Below are 22,660 nucleotides of genomic sequence, written 5' to 3'. Positions count from 1 at the left end.
GTCACTAAGAATCCAATTTTAATTATAAGTAGCTTGACTTTCCTTCCATCAAAACCTCCTCTTGTCCACATCTTACTGAGATATAATTAGGATCAAATATCAAATGCTGAATTCTGGGTGAGTTAGCCTAATTTCTTGGCAACTAATTATTCCACTGGGTTGATTCCCCCCCCCCCCCCCAGATATATTCTTAGGCCTGGTTCTTTTAAGTCCTCTGAACATCCTTTTGGAAGTGACTCAATTGGTTATAAAACACTAAAACCAATGTTATTTTCCCTAAGCTGTGACTTAAAAGTTTGAGTCATTATTTACTATATGAATTCATTTTTAAGTGAAAATACATTATAGTTCCAAGTAGTCCATATAAGTATTAATAGAGTCCAAGGCTGGTGTGAAAACCATACTCCTTATAAAGTTCTAACAGGAAAGTGAATTCAGATGTGAAGATGGACATGGGAGCAGAGTGGATAAAAGAAGCAGAAGTTGATGTGGGAATAGAGAGAGAGAAGCAGTCTATTGAGGGGAATGCGATGAGGAGTGACATCAGAGAAAACTTCCTACATGATCAGGTAGGAGCAAGGGTTCCTTTAATCACATCCTTTTATAATAATCCCTTCATTCCAGATGAATTAGGTTTCTCTCAAAAATATAAGAAACTGTCTGGAAACCATTCCTAATCTGGCTTTTTCTAATTGTGCAGTGACTTAAAATCCTACCGTATACAACCTACAACCTTGAATATATGTGGAGTGTATTTCTACTCTAACTAACTTAAAAATTTAGACTCTTATAATATTTGAAGTCAGAGATGGGATGCCTACTGTTTATGAGCAGGCACCCCCTCCCCCCAATTTTCCCCATCATACTATGAGGGTTTTCCAGAGAAGATAGATCACTTGAATTCTATTTGCTGATAATGAAAATAATTATTTTAATGTGCCTTATTGTGAAATGAAGTTTTCTGTTTTGAGAGAGGAAAATCAACAATGCATACCTTAGTTAAAATGTAGAAATATAAGAAGAAATTCACTTCAGTGATATTTGGTTCTTGGTTCCATTCTTGCCTACTATGTACACTCAAATGTATTTATTGAATTCAAAATGTGATAATCAGTACTTCTTTAATTCCTGGTTAGGTTTTTCAATGAATTGCTTCTTTTCGTTCCCTTTCTTTCCCATCACTGCTTATCCTTGTCACACCTCAGTCCCTTCTTTATAACTTAGTTATCTGTATTTTCACTTTTTGGGGGGTAATGATTGAGGAAAGCATAGCTATTCCATTGTTCTCAACATTTCTGTGTCATTTAAAAATATGTATACCCTTGAAATAATATATGACTGAATGCTTTTTAAATTAATGTAAGATTATTTAGTAGGAAAATAGAATCCATTTATATTTATTGTCAAATGGAAATTCTTTACACAAATCCAGCCACAATATATTGCATTTTGTCCTTATTATACATTTTTTGTTGTTTTCTTATTTGTCATTGATTATTGATACTGTTTGATGAAACATTATTGTCTCTTATATCTTATCTTAATCGTGGATTCCTCTAAATTTGTGCAAATACATTTAAATTTTATGTCTTTATCAACGTCCATAGTAGAGACAAATTTCTATGACTTCCACTGATATAAACATGCTTTTATTTCTTTCCTACTTCCACCCTAATTACCCACAAATATCTGAGGTTTATTCTTTTAATGGCCTTTACTTTTAGTTTTAATTTTAGTTGTTTTGACATTAAGTATTTTTAACTTTGCATTACATATCTTTAAGAACATTTTAAACCATTACAATAAATTCTGTAAAATAGCTTAATGATTATTTTGATTTAATTTTGAATTTTACTAGAGTTAATGACTATCACTGTTTCTTCTACATATTTTCTTCTTTTTAATGTTTCTTATTCTTACGTTCTGTTTGTTTGTTTCACTGTTATAGAACTTAAGCATGCACAGGAGACACGTTTCTAGAATCATATTAATATACACATGTCTTCTGTTATATGTACTTCTAGTAAACTTTGAGTTGCTGACATTCTCGTTATCTGATTTCATGCTGGATAAATGTCCAGAGGAACCAGTAAGCATGGTATATGTGGGCTCTGCTAACACTTGGGAATCACTGCATGGTTCCCAGTGGCCCCCTCTGAGCATGGCAGGTGCTTTTCAGTCCCATGGGAGAACTCAATTCCACATGCTTTCTGTCCCACGTGTCAGCAGGGAGACAGATATGGGTGGGAATCCCTTGAGAAGGTGAAACTCCGTGGCTCTTTTTTGCTTCCTCCCTTGGAGTTCCCCCAAAAGAGCTGAGTTTCAACACAGGATGCAGAGAATGTGCAGAAATTCAGAACGAGGCCAGCTTGAGGGCAGCTTTCCTAACAGCAGGACTGGGGAATTCCCACCGCTCTGTGATAGGCAGCACAGTATGCCATTGATTTCCAAGTATGCAAAACTGGAAATTAAGGTCACTGGAAAGACTGGCCTTCAAAAAGAAGAATGGAGGTGAGGTAGACGTTTTTAACTCTGGGACCTGGAAGTGAAGAATATATATATATAAAGCACTATGCTGGGGTGCCTGGGTGGCTCAGTCAGTTGAGTGTCTGACTCTTGGTTTTGGTCCACGCATGATCTCAGTTTCATGGGATCGAGCCCCACATTGGGCTCCTTGCTCAGCAGGGAGTCTGCTTGGAGATTCTCTTCCTCTGCTCCGTTCACTGCTTTTTCTCTCTCTCTCTTAAAATAAATAAATAAATCTTTTAAAAAAGAAAAGAAAAAAGCACTACTTGATGGATAAATTCTCAAGGCAAGGTTAAATGACTTTGTCTTCATTTTGCTGCATTCACCCCACTGACGCAAAGGTCAGACAAGTCACAAACCTGTGTGTGGGACTGCGGTCCTTGTCAGATGTATCACCACCAGCAAACACTAATTGATTCCATATCACCCTTGAATCTCATTCCTCCATTAGGCATCAAAATAAAATTTCCCATAAACTCACTACCCTTTGTCATGGCATTTAATGAACTTCCCAGATTGGCTATGTATGTGTCTTGCCTTATTTCCTCCTTCAAGACTTTCGGTCTTCATGTGTACACAACACACATGTGTACTCACGCACACACGCTCTACCTTCTCCATGTACACAGACACGTCACTATGCCCTTTCTGAGCTTCTGCAATGCAGTTGGCTGTAACCACCTATGGCCTCATAATCCTCCACCAATTTCACGCCAATTTTAGACTGCAACATTATGTAATTCTGTGTGAGGCCATGTCTTATTTCATTATTTGTCCCAGGGCATCAAGTGCAGGGCTCTCTACAGAACAGATTCTCAATAATTGTTTGTCAATCAATTGACTGTGACTGGTATTTTAGGAACCCATCGACGAGCATGAGCACAATCATAGCACCTGGGGAAAAGGGTAGGGCATGCCCTCCGGATGGTTTGTCTGTACTAGGTATGGGTTTACACTTTTCCTCAGCATTCTTATATAATGAAGTAAGATGCTTGCTAAAAATACAAGTTTCAGAGATTTTTTTTTTCCACTTGGATTGGAGCTGAATTGCTTTGCACATTCTTTGGAGAAACGACTGAAATCCTGTTAGTTAGCACGATGAGTCAGCTGTCTATATTTATGACATAGGCTTTATGGAGTGCATATATTTATTAGGGAATGGTACCTGAGGGAATAAGGAAATCAAGACAGATGTCTTAGGTTGCCTCTGTGCAATACCCGAGCAACTTACATATTCTACCAAATCAGAAAAAAAGTCATGCAAGCATGCAAGTTAATTGTTTGGAATTTTGAGTGCAGGAAATCTGAGAGAATGAGTTTTTCATTTTATATTATTTTTGCTTGGTGTAGACATGATTCAAATACTAAGAATTACATTCGCACCTTTAAACTAGATACAAGAAAACCATTTGCAAGTATTTGACATTCTCCATCTTTGCCCACTTATTTGTTAGGTAAAAGATACATTTCTGGTTCCAGTGCAAGCATCAGAATTAATTTTAAAGGGAAAATCATTGTTTGGGAAAACAGTTTCTAGCCTGGGTGCAGATCAAGGTAAGACCCTGGGTGTCCCCCAGGAAGTCAGGGCAAAGGGATGTTTCTCAATATGACAAACCAACTTCCATGCACTTACTGCTCTGCAGAATGAAAGGAACGGGCGAGAGAGGTGGCAGATCACGGAGACCACAAGAAGGAGAGCGAAGTGTGATGGGGCATTGCCTGAGGGCAGGCAAGGAGAGAAAGCCAAGTGACCATACACACTTGGGAAACTAGGACATCTGACATGGATAGGTCACTTGGAGGAATCACGACCACACCCCCATCCCCGTGGCTATCAGCATACCCCTCCAATGCAAACAGTTTCTGCGGGTCAACTCTCTGAATTGCATGAGGTAGATCTGCACCAAGGCTGGGGAATCTTGGAGAGTGTGCACAGAAGTAAGGATTGGGGCAGAAGATCTTCAGGCTTTCACCACTCGAGGAATGGGGGATGCAGGCAACCCTTATTTATATTGGCAGAGGACAACCTAAATTCAAGTGACATTTTTTTTTTTTTTTGGTAACTGAGAAGAGTATTATCCTGTTGAAACATGTTATAGGTTTTAGTATCACTTTTAATCAATTCAGCGCCGTCTATAGGAGAGGAGCCATGGCAAGCTTTATGCAGGATACCGATGGGTATAGAAGAGATACAGTATACCCACACATGGAAATTAGAAAAGGCAGATGGAATTCAAGTTAATCAAGAGGAAGTAACCACTCTGGGGTAGGGGTAGGGGAAGAGTTCTTTGCAGAAGCTAGAAATAAAAGAATGGAATGGGCTTGATTTCTAGTGGGAAGGGGTACAGATCAGCCAGAGGGTTTCTGCGATGGATACCCCACACAAATGTAGTATACACTCTTGTTACAGATGCGATCAATTAAATGGTTCACTTTTTTTTTTATATTTAAGTAAAAGATGCTCTAAAAATCTAAATGCCTATTTACTCTTGGTACAGCTTTCTTCTTGTGTTTGAAGCTTGTCAGTGAGTGTGTGCATTTATCCATCCTCCCATGACCCTACACAAACACACTGAGGAGCCGGGATTGTACAGGGAATAAAAGCCACACAAGAAAAGCAGTCTAGATATCATCTGTATTTACACATTCATTTTCTTTGGGCATAATTGGTAAAGTATCATTTTCTCCCCATCCAACATTGCCTCTTTTCCAGCTATTTTTAGGGTGGTGTTTGGGAGCTCCGGGAGCGAATGCTCCGTCCTACTGCTGCCTCTTGCAGCTGTCTACCAGCACTGACATGCGGGCTGAGTGCGACCGTGAGGCAGAGCCTTGAAATGGAAATGTGTGGGATAGGAGGGGAGCAGGGCACAGAGGGCGAAAGCAGATGCCTTGCACAAGGACTGCTTTCTCTGTGGACCCTGTGGCTGTGCTGGAGGAGGGAGCAAACGTCTTCTCCTCAGTAAATAACATGTAAAACTCCTATCCTAAGGAGAGGACTGGCTGATCTCTGGGAAGAAGAACCTGGCCGTTTCCTTTATATAGAAATTTCCTAACAGCCATTCTGTGTAATTCTTAGGGAACTGTTTCTTTTGTGTCTCCTGCTACCTGCCCGAGAATGCTGGGAGGGGTTCTCCACATGCTGCTTGGATAGTTACTTTATTTTCCAAAGGAGCAGAGCTTTGATGATATCAACAGGCATAGATTAACTTTCGAGAAATGAATCCATGACCAACATCCTAGATGAGCTTTCTATGGCTGGGACACTAAACAAATTTTTATCTTTATCCATTCTTCATCTTGTTCATTTGAAAACAGGAACTAATCATGAGCAGCATTTGATGGACACTTGGCTTGGGGGAGAAACCAGAGCTGATCGTGGATTTAGCTGAGGTGGGCTCATCAGTTTAGTACGTCGGCTACGAACTTCTGAGTCAAAGCTAAATTCCAAAACAAGCATTCGACACAACACTTACCATTTAAGAAAAAAATATACGCACACATGTGCAAGCGATCCATTTACAATTCTGCTGTTGTGTCACATTATGCTGAGCAAATAGAGCTGGTCTGTTTTCTACCCTTGGGGATTTATGAATGGCCTAGTGCAGCATTAAATCTGAATATAGGCACTGGAAAGGCAGTCTGTTTTTTAGCATATAATGCGTAATTGGAGCTCTTTATATTTGCAAATCTTGCGTATTTACTTTGTGTCTTAAGCTCTTTTATATCTGTTTGGTCTATCAAAGCTGATAGGGTTCTCGTTACTCCACTCCAACAGATTTCTGTATTTTGGTGATACTGTTTCTAATGGTTTTGAAACCCAGTATTAGATTGTCATTTGGGGAGTTACTGTTTACTTTTACTATGTTTTTATTTTGTTTTTGTTTTCTGGTTTTCCCCCTATCTTCTTTGTTGTTAGTTTTCCTCTTCATCTATGCTAGTGACGTGGAAAAAAATACAAAACTATTTCTTTAATTACCTAATTACCTAATGATCGAAATCACATTTTGGCTTCTGTAAGGTGAGAGATTTATGACCCTTTTACTACTCATGCCATTCTTTATGTCCATACTAAAAAAAAATCACTGGTCTTTGTAAAAAAAAATTATTTTTAAAATTATCTGATTTACTGACAATATTTTTGCCACATTTAGAACACTGGACCCAGGTTTATCCTTTACATACTTTCATTATGTTATTGTAGTCCCTAGTTTTGGTCCTAGGTTAGGGCTAAATTACTTCAGTTTATGTTTGAATGGCTTATTGTCCAATAACTTCATAGTTGAAATTATGCTTACATTCTTTTTTTTTTTCCCAAGAAGGACAAGAGAATAGTTTATAATCTGCATGTCATCATGGCTGATGATCTTGTCATTGGTTATCAGGACCCATTAATGAAAACTTGGCTGCTTATAAAATTTACAAGTTCCTGTTTTTTACTGAAAGTGGTCTAAAAATGATGCACACCGTCCTTTAAAAATTAGGGCCGGGCAGGATTATGAGGCTACTGTGATCTTTATTTATATTTAGGAATTTTTAAAATTGATATGCCTATACATGATTTTATTTAGTTTATATAGTTAAATTTTGCCCTATTTTTCTGTCATTATTTTATTTAAATTAAAAATAATCAGCACATGGTAGTCTTTTTTTAGTCTAGAATTTTGCTTTGGTTTTGTGTTCTTGGTTTTGGCTTCTTTTCCAGTTTTTCCACATTTTTCCTCAGGTTCAGTGAATAAATATTCAACTTAGACCTTTTGTCTCTGCCTTCCACTTTTATTAGCTCAGAATCGTACTCACTTCTCTTTGTGCTTTTTTGATGCTAATATGGCTTTCTCCATGTCACTTACTTAATTGTGTGCTTTTCGGTTTTATATTTTAATGAATTTCAAAGCGAGTTTTAATTATTACGTTTTCAAGGTTTTTGCTCTTCTCCTTCTCCGCCAGCTGTGTGTTCTCACCTGCTTGTTGCCTGAGGGGGGATGTCTCTCTCTCCCACCCTTGCTTCTCACCTTTGGTTTACAGACACCACGTCTCATTACGTCCAGTTATGAACCACTCACATTTTTTCTAGATTTCCCCGGCTCCTTCAGGAATTCACCTTCTGTTGCATTATGTTTTCACCAATCCTTAAAATTCTCTGTCCCTTGCTGTGGTGACATCATGGTGACATATCACAGAAGTTCCCCCTCCTGAGTGCGGGTGGGACCTGCCACTGGTTTCTAGCCACAGAATATAGCAAAGGGGGGACACACGGTACTGTCTTGGTGGCTGAAGAGGGACGTTCAGCTGCTGGTCTTGGAGATGCTGGCTAGCAGGTGGTGAGGGCCCGTGCCCAGAAACCAAAGGTGGTCAGCACTGCTGAGCAGTCCGCAGGGTAGCCAGAGTAAACACGGACCCCAGTCTCCACAACCGCCAAGCTGAGTTCTGCGGACAGCCCCATAAGCCCGGAGGAAAATCCAGAGCTCCAGGTGAAGACACTTCAGCTGCCATCTCGTGGGACCCAGAGCAGACCCACTGAAGACATGTCCAGACTCCCGACCACTGTCCCTCAGTGACAGAAATGGCTTGCTCCTTCTGCACTATTCTGAAAGCTCTACGTTAATGCCACTCCTTATTCATTTTTATAAGAAATCCCAAGGCGGAAGATCCTCACGTATTGTGGAAACAATTACTTGGCTTTCATCATCACTAGACTGAGAAACAACAGACTCAGAACCAGAGCTTCGTATTTTGTAAAAATTTATTTGAAGGTAAATACATATTTTTGTCTGTCATTTATAGGGGCTCTTAAAGTTGTTTTCTAGCATTGTAGAGACTATTTTCCATGTCTAGAAAATATTAGTGATATTAGTCAAGAATATCTAGTTGGAGCAATTTTGATTTACAACTGAGAATAAAATCTTGTCTTCTTGTTGGCATCCCAGAAGACTTTTCTAAAGCTTGTGACTGAATAAATTAGTCTGCTGAATGTCAGCATGGGGGAAATATACATAAAATTTACCCCCCAAATAATAATCCTAGTGTAATTTTTTTTCTATTTCCTGGCTCATTGCCACAATGAAGACCCTTGGGTCCCATGGAAGGCTATATTTTTGTTTTAAATGGATATTCTGGTGTCAACAGGACTGTAGTAAGACTTCCTGGGGGAGGCAAGTGATGTAGTTATGTTCGCTCCATGTTCTCGTCTTCTGTTCCTGAGGATGCTTAATAAATAATCTCTTAAGGGGCACCTGGTAGTACAGGTCTGTGCAAGCTGCAAAATAAAGTGGACCTTCCCACTTAGTGCTCCATGCACTTCTGCAAAGCTCTCTTTGAAGGCAGGGAGAGAAAGCTCCCACTCCCCTCTGGAGGCCAGGATGTGGGTCTCCCAACAGGAAGCTGCTCTCAGCCACCCTTCCGATGGGGTCACATTCCTAGTAGAATGGATCTTTCTGAGCCCACAGAACCCCCTTGCCACCTGCATGAGTCACCTTGGGCTGCTGTCACAGACCACCCCAGACTCAGGGCTTAAACGACAGACATTTACTGTCTCATGTCCTGGAGGCTGGAAGTCCAAGGTCCAGGCGTGGGCAGGGCTGGTGTCTCTTGAGGCCTCTCTCCTGGGTGTGCAGACACTGTCCCCTCCCTGTGTGTCCTCATGTAGCCGTCCTTCTGCACATGTCTGTGTCCTGATCTCCTCTTCTTATAAGGGCACCAGTCAGACTGGATTGGGGTCCGTCCTAGTGACCTCATTTTACCTTAGTCATCTCTTTGAAGATCCTGTCTCTCCAAATATGGTCACATTGTGAGGTCCTGGGAATTAGATTTCAAAATATGAATTCTGTGGAGACCCAATGAAGCCCACCCAGTGCCTGCTTTTGCATCCCCCAAAACAATACTGTTCTCCCATGTTGTCTTTCATTTAATAGGTCTTCGTGGCTTCAGCCTTAGCCTGATCCTGGTTTAAAACAAAAGTATAGGGATAGAGGGAACAAACTCAATATCATAAAGGCCGTTTATGAAAAGCCTACAGAGAATATCATTCTCTCAAAACTGAGAGCTTTTCCGTTAAGGTCAGGAACACAACTGGGATGCCCACTTTCCCCACTATTGTTCAATATGGTACTAGAAATCCTAGCCACAGCAATCAGACAAGAGAAAGGAATAAAAGGTATTCAAATTGGCAAAGAAGAAGACCAACTCTTTCTCTTTGCAGATGACATGATACTTCATGTGGAAAACCCAAAAGATTATACCCCCAAATTACTGAACTAATACAGCAATTCAACAATGTGGCAGGATACAAAATCAATGCACAGAAATCCGTTGCATTTCTATACACTAACAATGTAACTGTAGAAAGAGAAATTAAGGAATTTATTCCATTTGCAACAGCACCAAAAACCATAAGATACCTAGGAATAAACCTAACCATACAGGTTCTGTACTCTAGAAACTATAGAACACTGATGAAAGAAATTGAGGAAGACACAAAGAGTTGGAAAAACATCCCATGATCACGGATTGGAAGAATAAACATTGTTACAATGTCTGTTCTGCGCAGAGCAACCTACACATTCAATGCAATTCCTAACAAATTACCATCGACATTTTTCACAGAGCTGGAACAAACAATCCCTAAAATTTGGATGGAACCAGAAAAGACCCCAAATTGCCAGGAGAATGTTGAAAAAGAAAACCAAAGCTGGGGACATCACAATGCCTGACTTCAATTTCTATTACAAAGCTGTGATCACCAAGACAGCATGGTACTGGCACAAAAAGAGACTCATAGATCAGTGGAAAAGAATAGAGACCCTAGAAATGGACCCTCAAATCTATGGTCAACTAATCTTTGACAAAGCAGGAAAGAATATCCAATGGAAAAAAGACAGTCTCGTCAATAAATGGTGCTGGAAAAATGGGACAGCCACATGCAGAAGAATGAAACTGGACCATTCTCTTACACTATACAGAAAGATAAACTCAAAATGGATGAAAGATGGCAATGTAAGACAGGAATCCATCAAAAACCTAGAGGAGAACATAGGCAGAACCTCTTCAACATCGGCCACAGCAACTTCTTTCAAGACACGTCTCTAAAGACAAGGGAAGCAAAAGCAAAAATGAACTATTGGGACTTCATTAAGATAAAAAGCTTCTGCACAGCAAAGGAAACAGTCAACAAAACTAAAAGGCAACCCATGGAATGGGAGAAGATATTTGCAAATGACATAACAGATAAAGGGCTGGTATCCAAGATCTATAAAGAACTTAACAAACCCAACACCCAAAAAACAAATAATCCAGTCAGGAAATGGGCAGAAGACATGAACAGACACTTCTCCAAAGAAGACATACAAATGGGTAAGAGAAACATGAAAAAAACACTCCATATCAATCAAAACCACAATGAGATACCACCTTACACCAGTTAGAATGGCCAAAATTAACAAGACGGGGAACAACAGATGTTGACGAGGATGTAGAGAAAGGGGATATGTTGGTGGGAATGCAAGCTCATACAGCCGCTCTGGAAAACAGTATGTAGCTTCCCCAAGAAGTTAAAAATAGAACTACCTAATGACCCAGCAATTGCACTACTGGGTATTTACCCCAAAGATATAGATGTAGCGAAGAGAAGGGGCACCTGCACCCTAATGTTCATAACAGCAATGTCCGCAATAGCCAAAGTGTGGAAGGAGCCGAGATGCCCTTCAACAGATGAATGGATAAAGAAGATGTGGTTCATATATACAATGGAATATTACTCAGCCATCAGAAAGGATGAATACCTACAATTTTCATTGACATGGATGGAACTCAAGGGTATTATGTTAAGTGAAATAAGTCAAGCAGAGAAAGACAGTTATCATATGGTTTCACTCATACGTGGAACATAAGGAATAGCACAGAGGACCACAGGGGAAGGGAGGTAAACTGAATGGGGCGAATTCAGAGAGAAAGACAAACCATGAGAGACTCTGGACTCCAGGAAACAAACTGAGGGTTTCAGAAGGGAGGGGAGAGTGGGGGGTTGGGATAACTGGGTGATGGGCATTAAGGAGGGCATGTGCTGTGATAAGCACTTGGTGTTATATGCAACTAATGAATCACTGAACACTACACCAAAAATTAACAATGTACTATATGTTGGCTAATTGAGCATTAAAAAAACAAAAACAAAAACCAAGCCAATACCTAGAGAGGCTCACAGACCTGTTGGTGATGAATTTGAACAAATGGGGGTGTCATGGTCTTTCTACTACTTCTCCAAAATTCCTTCAGGCTGCCAACTCCAGATGTATGAATTTATGATAAAATACACTTCCATCTTCAGGAAGAGGCTGGGGCCCTGGGTGTCTTCCTATGATTCTTTGGAGCAGGCACACATTTGGTGTGGAACGGCACATAGATGCAAAGATATTTATCTTTTCGTGTAATCATGTAGCTGCACAGTGAGCAGGCTTTCCTTTAAAAAATCAGAACTTCTTTCATGTTAGTGTAACGGATTCTAAACATTGGTAAAAATAAAAGTGTTCTTGTAACAAACATTGGACAGGGAGGCACAACCAAATGTACTATTCAATCTAACTCCTGTTTAAAAGATGAGATATCTTGCCTTTTTAATATAATACCAAAGCCAAGGTGGGTAGGGAGAATTAATTTATGGAGGAAGAAATTATTACGGAAAGTATCTATATCTTGGAAAACTGTATCTGTTCGCAGTGACATATGGGCTTCTCTTTAAAAGCATAAGCTTCTTTAGATCCCATTAGGCATGCATTTTTCTAAATAGTTACTTTTAAACTTCATAAACAAGCCAAACAACATATGGAATGATTATGATTTGCATAAAATATGATGTGGGAAATGTCCCACAAATTATTCCTAAGTTTGCTGCACACATTTTTTTGGGAAACGACAAACTCCAAAGGAAAGAAATGGCTTTTGATTTATGGTTAATCTTTTTCAGTTGACCTCCCTTCTAATAAGGATCTGGTTTTCTCTCTCCTTCCTTCCTTCCTTCCTTCCTTCCTTCCTTCCTTCCTTCCTTCCTTCCTCCTCCCTCCCTTCTTCCTCCTCCTCTTCCTCCTTCCTCCCTCCCTTTCTTCCCTTCTTTTCTATCTTTCACACCTGGTTTTCTAAGACCCTCTGTTGCATCAGTGAAGTTCTGCACATCTTTTCTGGGAGCGGCGTGACCCCTTTCTGGTCACAGATGGTATTTTGTCTCTAGGACATTACTCCAGAGCACCTGCACTGCCCCAGCACATCCAGCCGTGCAGCGATCCCCAGCGTGGTGCTGGACACACTCGTGAAGCATCAGAGCAGAGTCCACGGTGAGCTGCTCTGGCCGCTGAGAAGGGACCTTTCTCCTGGGTTGTGTGACAGCATGCATCATCTCACCCCCAGGGACCATAAGAGGAAGCGGTCTGTGAGTGTGACCCATGGCATGACCCATGGGTCATGACCCATGGCATCACAGGGACACCTCCACCCTTCACTTGACTCTGTCCACTCAAACAGAAGTCCACATACAAAGAGTTTTCATATCACTGTGTATCCTGTGTTTATGGAGACCCTGCAGGGCGTGGCTGGCATATCGGGTAGGGATGGCGAGACCCTGTCTAGACATGTCCTCAAGTTTATCATGTTGTGTCCGTTCATTCGATTTGTGCCTTCCTGGCCAAATACACCTGGAGGGCTGCCCAGTGTTGAGCCCCGTGCCCAATGACAGCACCGCCCGAGTGAGTAAAACTTCATTTTATTTTCTTACGATAAATATATGTTACTTAGCTAATCAGAAAAAAACCACACACAATGAAGGCATGTTCTCTGTGAAATAAGAATGCGTATTCATAATAAGATTTGACTGTAACTTTCTCAAGGGCAAGAACTATATTTTCTCTATCATTATAGTCCATAAAATGCCTGAGTACTTTTTATAAATTTATTTATATATTTAAAGTAGGCTCCATGCCCAATGTGGGGCTCAAACTCATGACCCCGACCGCTCATGCTCCACTGACTGAGCCAGCCCGGTGTCCCTGTCACTGAGTACTTCTACATATGCCTTTAGTAAATACTTTTGAATAATTAATTCTAAGATATAGAGGTAGTAAATATTGTTCACTAGAAGACATTTCATTCCAATGAAACATGGGTAAAATAAATGAATGCAAATGAAAGGTAATAAACATTAGTTTTGTGAAAAAAACCCACAAAAATGTAAAGAAAAAATTTAAAAGAAGTTTAGCATTAAATTTGTTCTTGGGGTGGGATATGGTGAAACCATCACTACTTGCAAAATTCCAAATTTTTAATAGAAATACATCTCTTTACCTATTACCGTACTGTTTTTACCTTGTCAGTGTTTTAAGATCTAGTTCTTTAAAATAAGTGCTCTGAACGTGTCAGGGTACCTCACGCGGACCACATGAAGGGTCTCACTGCTTTCAGCTTTGGTATGAGGAGTGAGCGGTGGGTGGAAGGATGTGTTCTGTGTGCTGTCTACATGTTTATTTAAATCCAGCCGTGTCGGGAATTGCCTAGCAACACAGCGCAGAGACAGACTCAGGACGAGCAGCAGAAGCTATGACAACAGTGAGGAGGAGATCCTGTATAAATGAGCATTCTAACTGCTGATTTTTTTAAGGAAAAAATATAAGACAAATTTGAAGTTCTGTCTGCTGTGTAAGCTCAGAGGCCCAAAGCAGGGGTGGCACGTGCCACGTTCCAGGGTCGGCTGCACACGATCTCACCACCACCCTTGGTCATCCCAACAGTCATCCCTATTGGTAACGACCAATCGTCTGCCTCAGACCTGCAAGGAACGGTGGGAGCGTGTCCACACCCCTCCCAGGGCCTCTCCCTCCCGTGTGTGTATGCGTGAAGGGTGAACGTGTGTGCATGTGTACACAGAATACACAGACATAAACATTATGTATGCAGACATATAGACAGGAAACGGGTGGATGGATAGATAGATAGATATTGATAGGGAACGGGCTCACGTGATTACGGAGGCTGAGATGCCGCAGGATCTGCCGCCCGCGATTTGGAGACCCTGGGAAGGCGATGACTCAGCTTCAGTCTGAGTCCAGGTCCAAAGGCAGCAGAAGACCAATGTGTCCCAGCTCCAAGACAGTTAGAAAGTCAGAATTCCTTCTCACTCAATCTTTTTGTTTTATTCAGGCCTCCCACAGATTGGATGAAGCCTGTCCACACCGGGGAGGGAGATCTCTTTACTCAGTCCCCTGATTCAAATGTTCATCTCGTCCACAGACACTCATAGACACACCTGGGATCATGTATGACAAATGTCTGGGCACCCCATGGCCTGGCCCAGTGGACACATACAAGTAACCATCACTATGGATAGACAGACAGACAGATAGAGAAATAGGGATAGATGTGGATAAATATGGTACAGACAGAAGCTTGGAAAGTGACAGCTCTCTTGTTGACCATCTCCGTAAAAGTTGGAGATTCGTTAACATTTCAGGGCTATATTTCCTAAATTACAACTAAAAAAAAGGGGTTTTAGACTCATCCATAGAAACTTGCGAAGTAAAAAGTAGTTTTAAGCCATAAATAAACACAATACAGCACAATACAAAACCTTGAAAACATTTAGCAAAAGACAGTTACTTTTCTCCAGTGTTCCTTGACTTAAAACCCAATTTTCATGTTTTTCCCTTAACACCAGGGTAATCATAACGTTTTTGCGAGTTAGAATGTTATTAACTGTTTCAGTGCCTAGAAATTCAAGAGGAGGCCAAGCGACTTTCTAGCTTGTCATTTCAGAAAGAGTTTTTGTTGGAACATTCTACAACACAGCTCCATCTCAGCATTCTGTTTTGATGACATAGTCATTCGAATGCAGCTACACACACACACGTGTTTACACATGGAGATTTTCTTGCCATGTATAATAGGAGGAAATCTAAGAAATAGTATGAACCATGTGTCCATATAACACATAAAGTATATTAGAGCTAAGATATTAGAACACAGTATAAATATATATTATAAATGTATTATACAATATGTAAATACAAGATATATGTACAGTAAATATATAATGCAGCATAAAGTCTCCTGGGACAACCAGAATTTCTTGATCTCGCAAAGCAAATGAAATGAATCTGACATTTTAGAAACAGCTTTTCTTCCCTACTTCAGGTGTAAGTAAATTCAAAATCAAAGGAAAAATAACATCTTAATTTGGATTCAAAGACATTCAATCTGTTTAAAATGGGTCATTCATTCATAGGGTTATGCATTCTAAACTCGCAGATAAATGTGTGGAGTGATTCCTTCAGTTAGGAACCAATTTGTCCTTCACAAATGGATCACCACAGGCTCTGTTAATTTGTTCATTAGCCTCCATATGGGGCGTGCTGTGCTGAGAGACAAATAGAAACAATTTGGAGTGAGTCTGTTATGTAAATCTGGGCATGTGGATGAAAAGGAGAACCCACGATGTTGTGGCCTTTATTTCCTTCAACTAGTAAAATCCCAAGTTCATTTGGGAAATGTCTCTGCAGCCCCCAGCAAAGATGAACATTTCAGGGCTCTCTGTTTTAGAATTGTCCAAGAAAGGGACATAGGAAATCGAATCATGTGAAATCAGTGTGTTGGCACACCAAAAACAAACACTTATGGGCACTTTCCTAGCATCCGACCTGCATAGCCATTCAATAGAATCAGTCAGCGGATTTGAGGGAATATGAGGAAGTTGTACAGAGTCACTCCAAGTGGGGACTGGGGCTTTCTAGTAGTGTTATTTAAAAAGCAGGTAACGTTTGAGATCAGGAAGGGACTCTTTGTCTTCAGAGGTTTTAAGCAATAAATTGAGCATTATTCAAATACATGTAAAGGAGGGCATGTGAGAGAAGTCGTGAAACCAAATGTGGAGCTGCAAAGCAGAAAGTGATTAGTGGAAATGCAGATTCATCAAATTATGGAATTAGCAATCAACTCTCACACAATTTTTATTCTGTTTTTAAGTTATTGGCTCACCCTTCCTCCATCCTTTTTCCCCCGTTCCTTGCATTGCGGCTGTCAACATGGTTAGTCTCTAATTCTCATTTGATTTGTACCAACCACACCATTTCTAAGCCCTATTATTGTTACTGGCTTACTCCCAATCCCTTCCTTGATTATGTGTCAGGCAAATCTTATCTATCTTTCATGTCCAAATTTCAAGCCCACTTCTAAAATCCTCCCTACTCCAAACATCATATTTCTCAATTTATTAGATGCTTCTGAACAATTAGTTTCTCTACTTGTAATTTATAACATAAATATTATCTTTTATTGTACATCAGTTACTCATGTGTCTTATTTCTCCAGTTAGAGATGGTAAGTTCTATAAAGCTTGGGTCCAGCCTTCACCATTATAATCCCCAGAGATATGTAAGATCTTACTGATTTTTTAAAAAAGATTTTATTTATTTATTTGACAGACAGAGAGACAGCCAGCAAGAGAGGGAACACAGTCAGGGGGAGTGGGAGAGAAAGAAGCAGGCTCCCAGCGGAGGAGCCTGATGTGGGGCTTGATCCCAGAACGCTGGGATCACGCCCTGAGCCAAAGGCAGACACTTAACGACTGAGCCACCCAGGCACCCCAATAAGATCTTAATGATTAATTAAAAACAACTTTCTGGTTGGGGGCACCTGGTTCTGTCGGTGAAGCATCTGCCTTCAACTCAGGTCATGATCTCAGGGTCCTGGGATCAAGCCCCGCATCAGGCTCCCTGCTCAGTGGGGAGTCTGCTTCTCCCTCTGCCTCTGCCTCTCCCCTTGCTCCTGTGCTTGCTCTCTTTCACTCTCTGTTTTTCAAAGAGATAAATAAAAATCTTCAATCTGAGAGTTTCAGAGGGGAGGAGGGGTGCGGGCATGGGTTAGTCCGGTGATGGGTATTAAGGAGGGCATGTGTTGTAATGAGCACTGGGTGTTACATGCAAATAATGAATCATGGAACACTACATCAAAAACCAGTGATGTACTGTATGTGACTAACATAACATAATAAAAAAAATCTTAAAAAAAACTTAAAAATAACTTACTGGTTACTAACTGTACCTGGCACATACCTATAGAAAACTCCCTCCAACAATAGGAGAACATGTATTATCCTCAAGGATAGAGCACAGGAGGAGAGGACATAAAACCAGCCTCAATAAGTTTAAAAGATGGAAATACTTTAAAGAATGTGTTCTCCGACCATAATGACATGAAATTAAAAGTCGATAATGAAGAAATTTGGGAAATTCACGTAAGTGTGGATATTAAACAGCACCAACACATTCTTAAATGTGTCAAATAAAAAAATCACAAGAGAAATTTTAAAATACTTTGAAATTAATGAAGTGAGGACACAATAGGCAAAAAATTATGGGACAGAACAAGGCAGTATGTGGTGAGAAATATACAGATGAATGCCTACATCAAGCAAAAATAATAATCTCAAATCAATAACCTAACCTTTTACCTTTAGACACCAGGCAATGCAAGAAAACTAAATACAGAGCAATCAGAAGGAAGAAAATAATAAAGATTAAAATAGAAACTAGTTAAATAGAGAATAGATAAGTGGAGAAAAGCAACAAAACCAACAGTTAATACTTTGAAAAGAGCAACAAAAGTGATAAATTGTAACAGGACTAAACAGGCAAAAAAAAAAAAAAGAGAGAGAGAGAAAACTCAATACTAAACTTAGGAATGAGAGAGGGGGGCCTTACTGCCACTGTTATAGAAATCAAACATATCATAAGGGAATTCTATGAACAACTACATGCCAATAAATTAGAACGTTTCAATGAAATGAACAAGTTAGTAGAAAGATATAAACTACTGACACTGACTCAAGAGGAAATACAAAATCTGAAAAGACGTAGCAAAGAAATTGATTTAGTAATCAAAGAATTCACCAGAAAGAAAACCTAAACTCAGTTGGCTTTACTAATAAATTCTACCAAATATTTAATAAAGAATACCATTTTTTTCAAACTCTCCTAAAAGATAGAAGAGAAAGAAATACTTTGCAGCTCATTGTATAAGGTCAGTATTACTCTAATCACAAAAAACAAAGACATAATAAGAAAATCAAACCACAAACCAATTGTAGCTTGTGAGCACAGACACAAAAATCCTTAAGAAAATGGGAGCAAAACAACACAACCAGCGACATATAAATGGGTTATAGCATACGACTAAAAGGGCTTTATCCCAGCACTGCAAGACTGTGTTAGCATCCTAAAATCAATTAATGCAGCACACCATATCAACAGAATTTTATATAAAAGCAAAACCTCATAAATTATCTCAGTAGCAAAAGGAAAACTAATTTTGTCTAACAAAGTTCAACACCCCTCATCACAAAATAGTTCACCAAACAGGAATGGAAAGGGACTTCCTGGAGCTGGTAAATGTCATCTACAGAACCCTCGAAGCTAGCCTGGACTTGATGCTGAGGGACTGGTTGCTTTCGCCGCGAGACCAGAAACAAGGCGGACTACAAGCCTCCTGCTCAGCATTCAACCAGAAGACGAACCCAGAGCAACTGGGACAAACAGAAATAAAAGGCACCCATATTGAAAAACAAGAAGTAAAGCTACCTGTGTTCAAAGGTGACACGATTTTGCAGACATAAAATCCTACGAAACCTGTTAACAAGTTACTAAAACTAAAAATGACCGATGGATGTTCCAGTCTATGAAGTCAATACACGAACATCAAAGACGGTTCTGTGCACTAGCAGTGAACAATTAAAAAATGAAATGAAGAAAAACTCCACTTACGGTAGCATCAAAAACTTGAGCGAAAGGAGCACAGAAGTTAAACTCTGGAAACTACAGAACACCACTGAGAAATGAGAGATCTAACTAAGGGGATGGGCATCTGGGGTCCACGGAGCAGAAGACGGGGTGGTGTTGAGATGGGATCCTGGACAAGTCAACCTACAGAACACAGCTGGCACCATCCTGAAAAGAAGACAGCACTGAAAGACTTCCATGATGAGATTTCAGAGCTTGGTGAGAGTTCCAGGAATCAAGACGACGGAATGAGCACACAGCAACACTGATGGAATAACCCAGGAAAGGAGATGATGAAGATATGGGCAGGAATTGATAAGGTGGAGAAGAAAATTAGGTCAAAGTGATAACTCAAAATCCCAGTTCTGAGTAGAGACACGTAAACCAAACCACTGACGAGTGTGATCCAGACGAAAGGGGAGACGGCGGGCAGGTTCCCTGGGGCCGCTGCCCGCCCGGCACCTCTCCTGGGGCTGCAGTCTTCCCCTCGGGATGGGGCGGTGGGCCCTCCTCCTTTCATCCTACCCCCTCACCTAACCAGTGCCTCACCTACAGAAAGCCTTTCCCAAGCTTTCCTCGGTAGATACCTGTCCTCGGTGGCCCCTTACCCACAGACCTGCCAGTTGGGAAAAGCACAACAGAAAGGCATTTAAGGTTTGCTCAAGGGGGCTAGGTGGTCCTGGTGAGGTATTCTGTGGAACGTCTGGTACCCACAACACCGCGGGGGCCGTGGGGATCTCAGAAATGACAGCTTAGTCACGTTGCAGCTGCTGGCCCAATGAGCTGTGGCTTGTACCCCACCCTCTGCAGCTCCCACAAAGACAAATCCACCCCGCTGGAACTCCCAGAGTGTCAGAGCAGGAGTGATGGCCCTGGGCTGGAATCTAAGAGGGGCTGACAGCTACTGTGGGACAGCTGGTGTGGGGCGAGGTGGGTTCGAGGCGATTCTCATGGCACACGTCAGAGAAGTATCCAGCCATGGGCTTGAGGTGGACCAGCGAGGTCTGAATGTCTACACACAGGGGTTGTGTATAAGGCAGCCCAAACCTGAAAACTGGAAGGTACATCACCACAAATAAAAACAGACTTGGGGGCTCCTGGGTGGCTCAGTCGGTGAAGCATCTGCCATCGCCTGGGGTCATGATCCCGGGGTCTTGAGATCGAGCCCGGCATCCGGGCTCCGGCTCAGCGGAAAGCCTGCCTCTCCTCCTGCCTGCACCGGCCCTGCCTCCTGCTCATGCTCTCTTTCCAATAAAGAAAGAAATAAAATCTTTGAAAAAATAAAAACAGACTTGGGGTTTAGATCTGAGAGAGTGAAACCCTGCATGCCCCAGAAGCAAGGTGGGGTGAGGACTCGGGTCCCCGTGGAGGGCCGCCTGGGCAGTGGGGTGTGGGTGTGGGTGGGTGGGCTTCAAAGGTCTGTAAACTTGGAAAATGTCAAAACTGCAGGTGAAATTGGTCATCTCTGTTCTTTTTGTACTGGTGTCTCAGTAACGAGATCTATTTTTGGCCCAGAACCCGGACCTCGGGAGATGATTCTCATTCCTAGAGGAGATAAATTAAACAGCATGCTTCTCACTCAGCATTGCACCTCTGGTCTTTGCCCGAGCGTGCAGATTCCCAGACGCAGCTCCGAGGAGACCTTGCAGGATATGGATCTGCTTTTGAAAGTTTAAACCAAACCCATATCGATGTTTATAACTTCCTGTCTTACTAGGGCGCTGTTTCCCCTCGCACAGATGGGAAAGTGCCCTCTTTAACCATTCCAGGTAAAATTTTTATACAGCTGCTCACCGCCTCATTCCCTTTCTCTTTGGGTTTCTCTTTTCAAACCCTGTGATTCCCTCAAGCAAGGCACATAATTTCCCCCTGCTTGTTAGTGCCCTGCCTTCGCCAGCCCGCGAGCTGCAGCTCCCCTCCCCTCCGCAGCACCTCTGTCAGCAATGAATCTCCTACTTTGTTCTCATCAGCATCGCCTCCCCTATCGTTTCATCTTCCTGTTTGCCTAATGCTTTGTATCAATTTCCCCGTTCCAGCTGAAACAGCGGCTTCGTCACCTCATCAGCTAAACGTCAGGCATCGAATATTTCTCTCTGTCGCCCATAAACAAGCTTGAGCTTCACCTTCAGGTGCCATTCAGGGAATTAGGAATACCCATCCTCTTTCCGACAAGGACATTTACATAACTTTAGCGAGAGTCCACGGAAGCCGCCACGCTACGCCATGAGGTGGATGCGGGTAAACCAGACTTATTTCTGCTCTCGAGCACTTCCCTGTCCACCACGGAGGCTAAGACAGCGATGCCAACGCCTTTATCACCCGATGGGACTGGATAAGGACCGTGAGGGTGGCTCTGTCGCTGGGGGCGGCAGACTGGTCAGCATCAGTTTGCTCAGATCGTATTATGGAAGTGGGGGCATGAGTTGGAATTTGAACAGCAACCAAGGCGTGACAGGCTGGGACTGTGGCGGAGTGGAGGGCAGACCACAACCAGGATGTGTGCGGGGGGAAATGCTCATGTCTGAGAGGGGAAACGTTCTATCAACCAGACTGACAAGCATCGCATTAGTGGAGACTTAACGTTCTCACGTGGTAGGATGAAATTTCCTGCCATCAGAGGCGTCGTAGAGATCCGCGTCTTTGTTTATTGATAATGATTAGAATGCCCGGGCACCATAATAGTGATCTGTAGGTTTGGGGCTGAATTAACCACTAACAGTAATAGCTAATACTTCCTGAGGGCTTAATGTGTGCCCGGAATGATGCTAAGTGCTTTACTACTATCTCCACAGGAAGAACTCTGGGATTTAGACACAATCATTACCCTTATCTTTATAAATGAGAAAAGTGAAGAACAGAGAGGGTGGCTAACTTGTCAGCGATCACACAGGTAATGAGGGGCTGAGCCTAGAGCAGAAACCAAGGCATGCGATGCTATATTCATGCTCTTAGCCACGAGGTCATACTGACGGTAACACCTGCAGTCCGAAAGCTCAGTGAGCACGTGGGCATGTGCACCTGGGGGCTGGCTATCATTTTTTCATGTATTACAGTTCTGTTGGTCCTTTTCCATTTTTGTCATTACGCTCATAACTGATTTATGACGAGCACAGCCAAGTCCTCTAGAACCAATGCAGGTCAGAGTCAAAGAAATGCTCGTCTCACCCGGAGCCTGTTCTAAGTCTTCTCTTACCACCACACATTGTGTTGAACTGTGTCACACATCAATGAGTAACCTGGGCTGTCTCAAGCTCATTTCGGATGATTTGATCTAGCGCAGATCTCCTAAGAAAACAAGCAGACATTTCTTAAGAAACAAATGTACCGTTAAT

This window comes from Ursus americanus, chromosome 31 (genome assembly GCF_024610735.1).
Source record: "Ursus americanus isolate L20-20 chromosome 31, mUrsAme1.1.p, whole genome shotgun sequence".
Lineage (NCBI taxonomy): Eukaryota > Metazoa > Chordata > Mammalia > Carnivora > Ursidae > Ursus > Ursus americanus.
Note: the sequence above shows the minus strand (reverse complement) of the source record.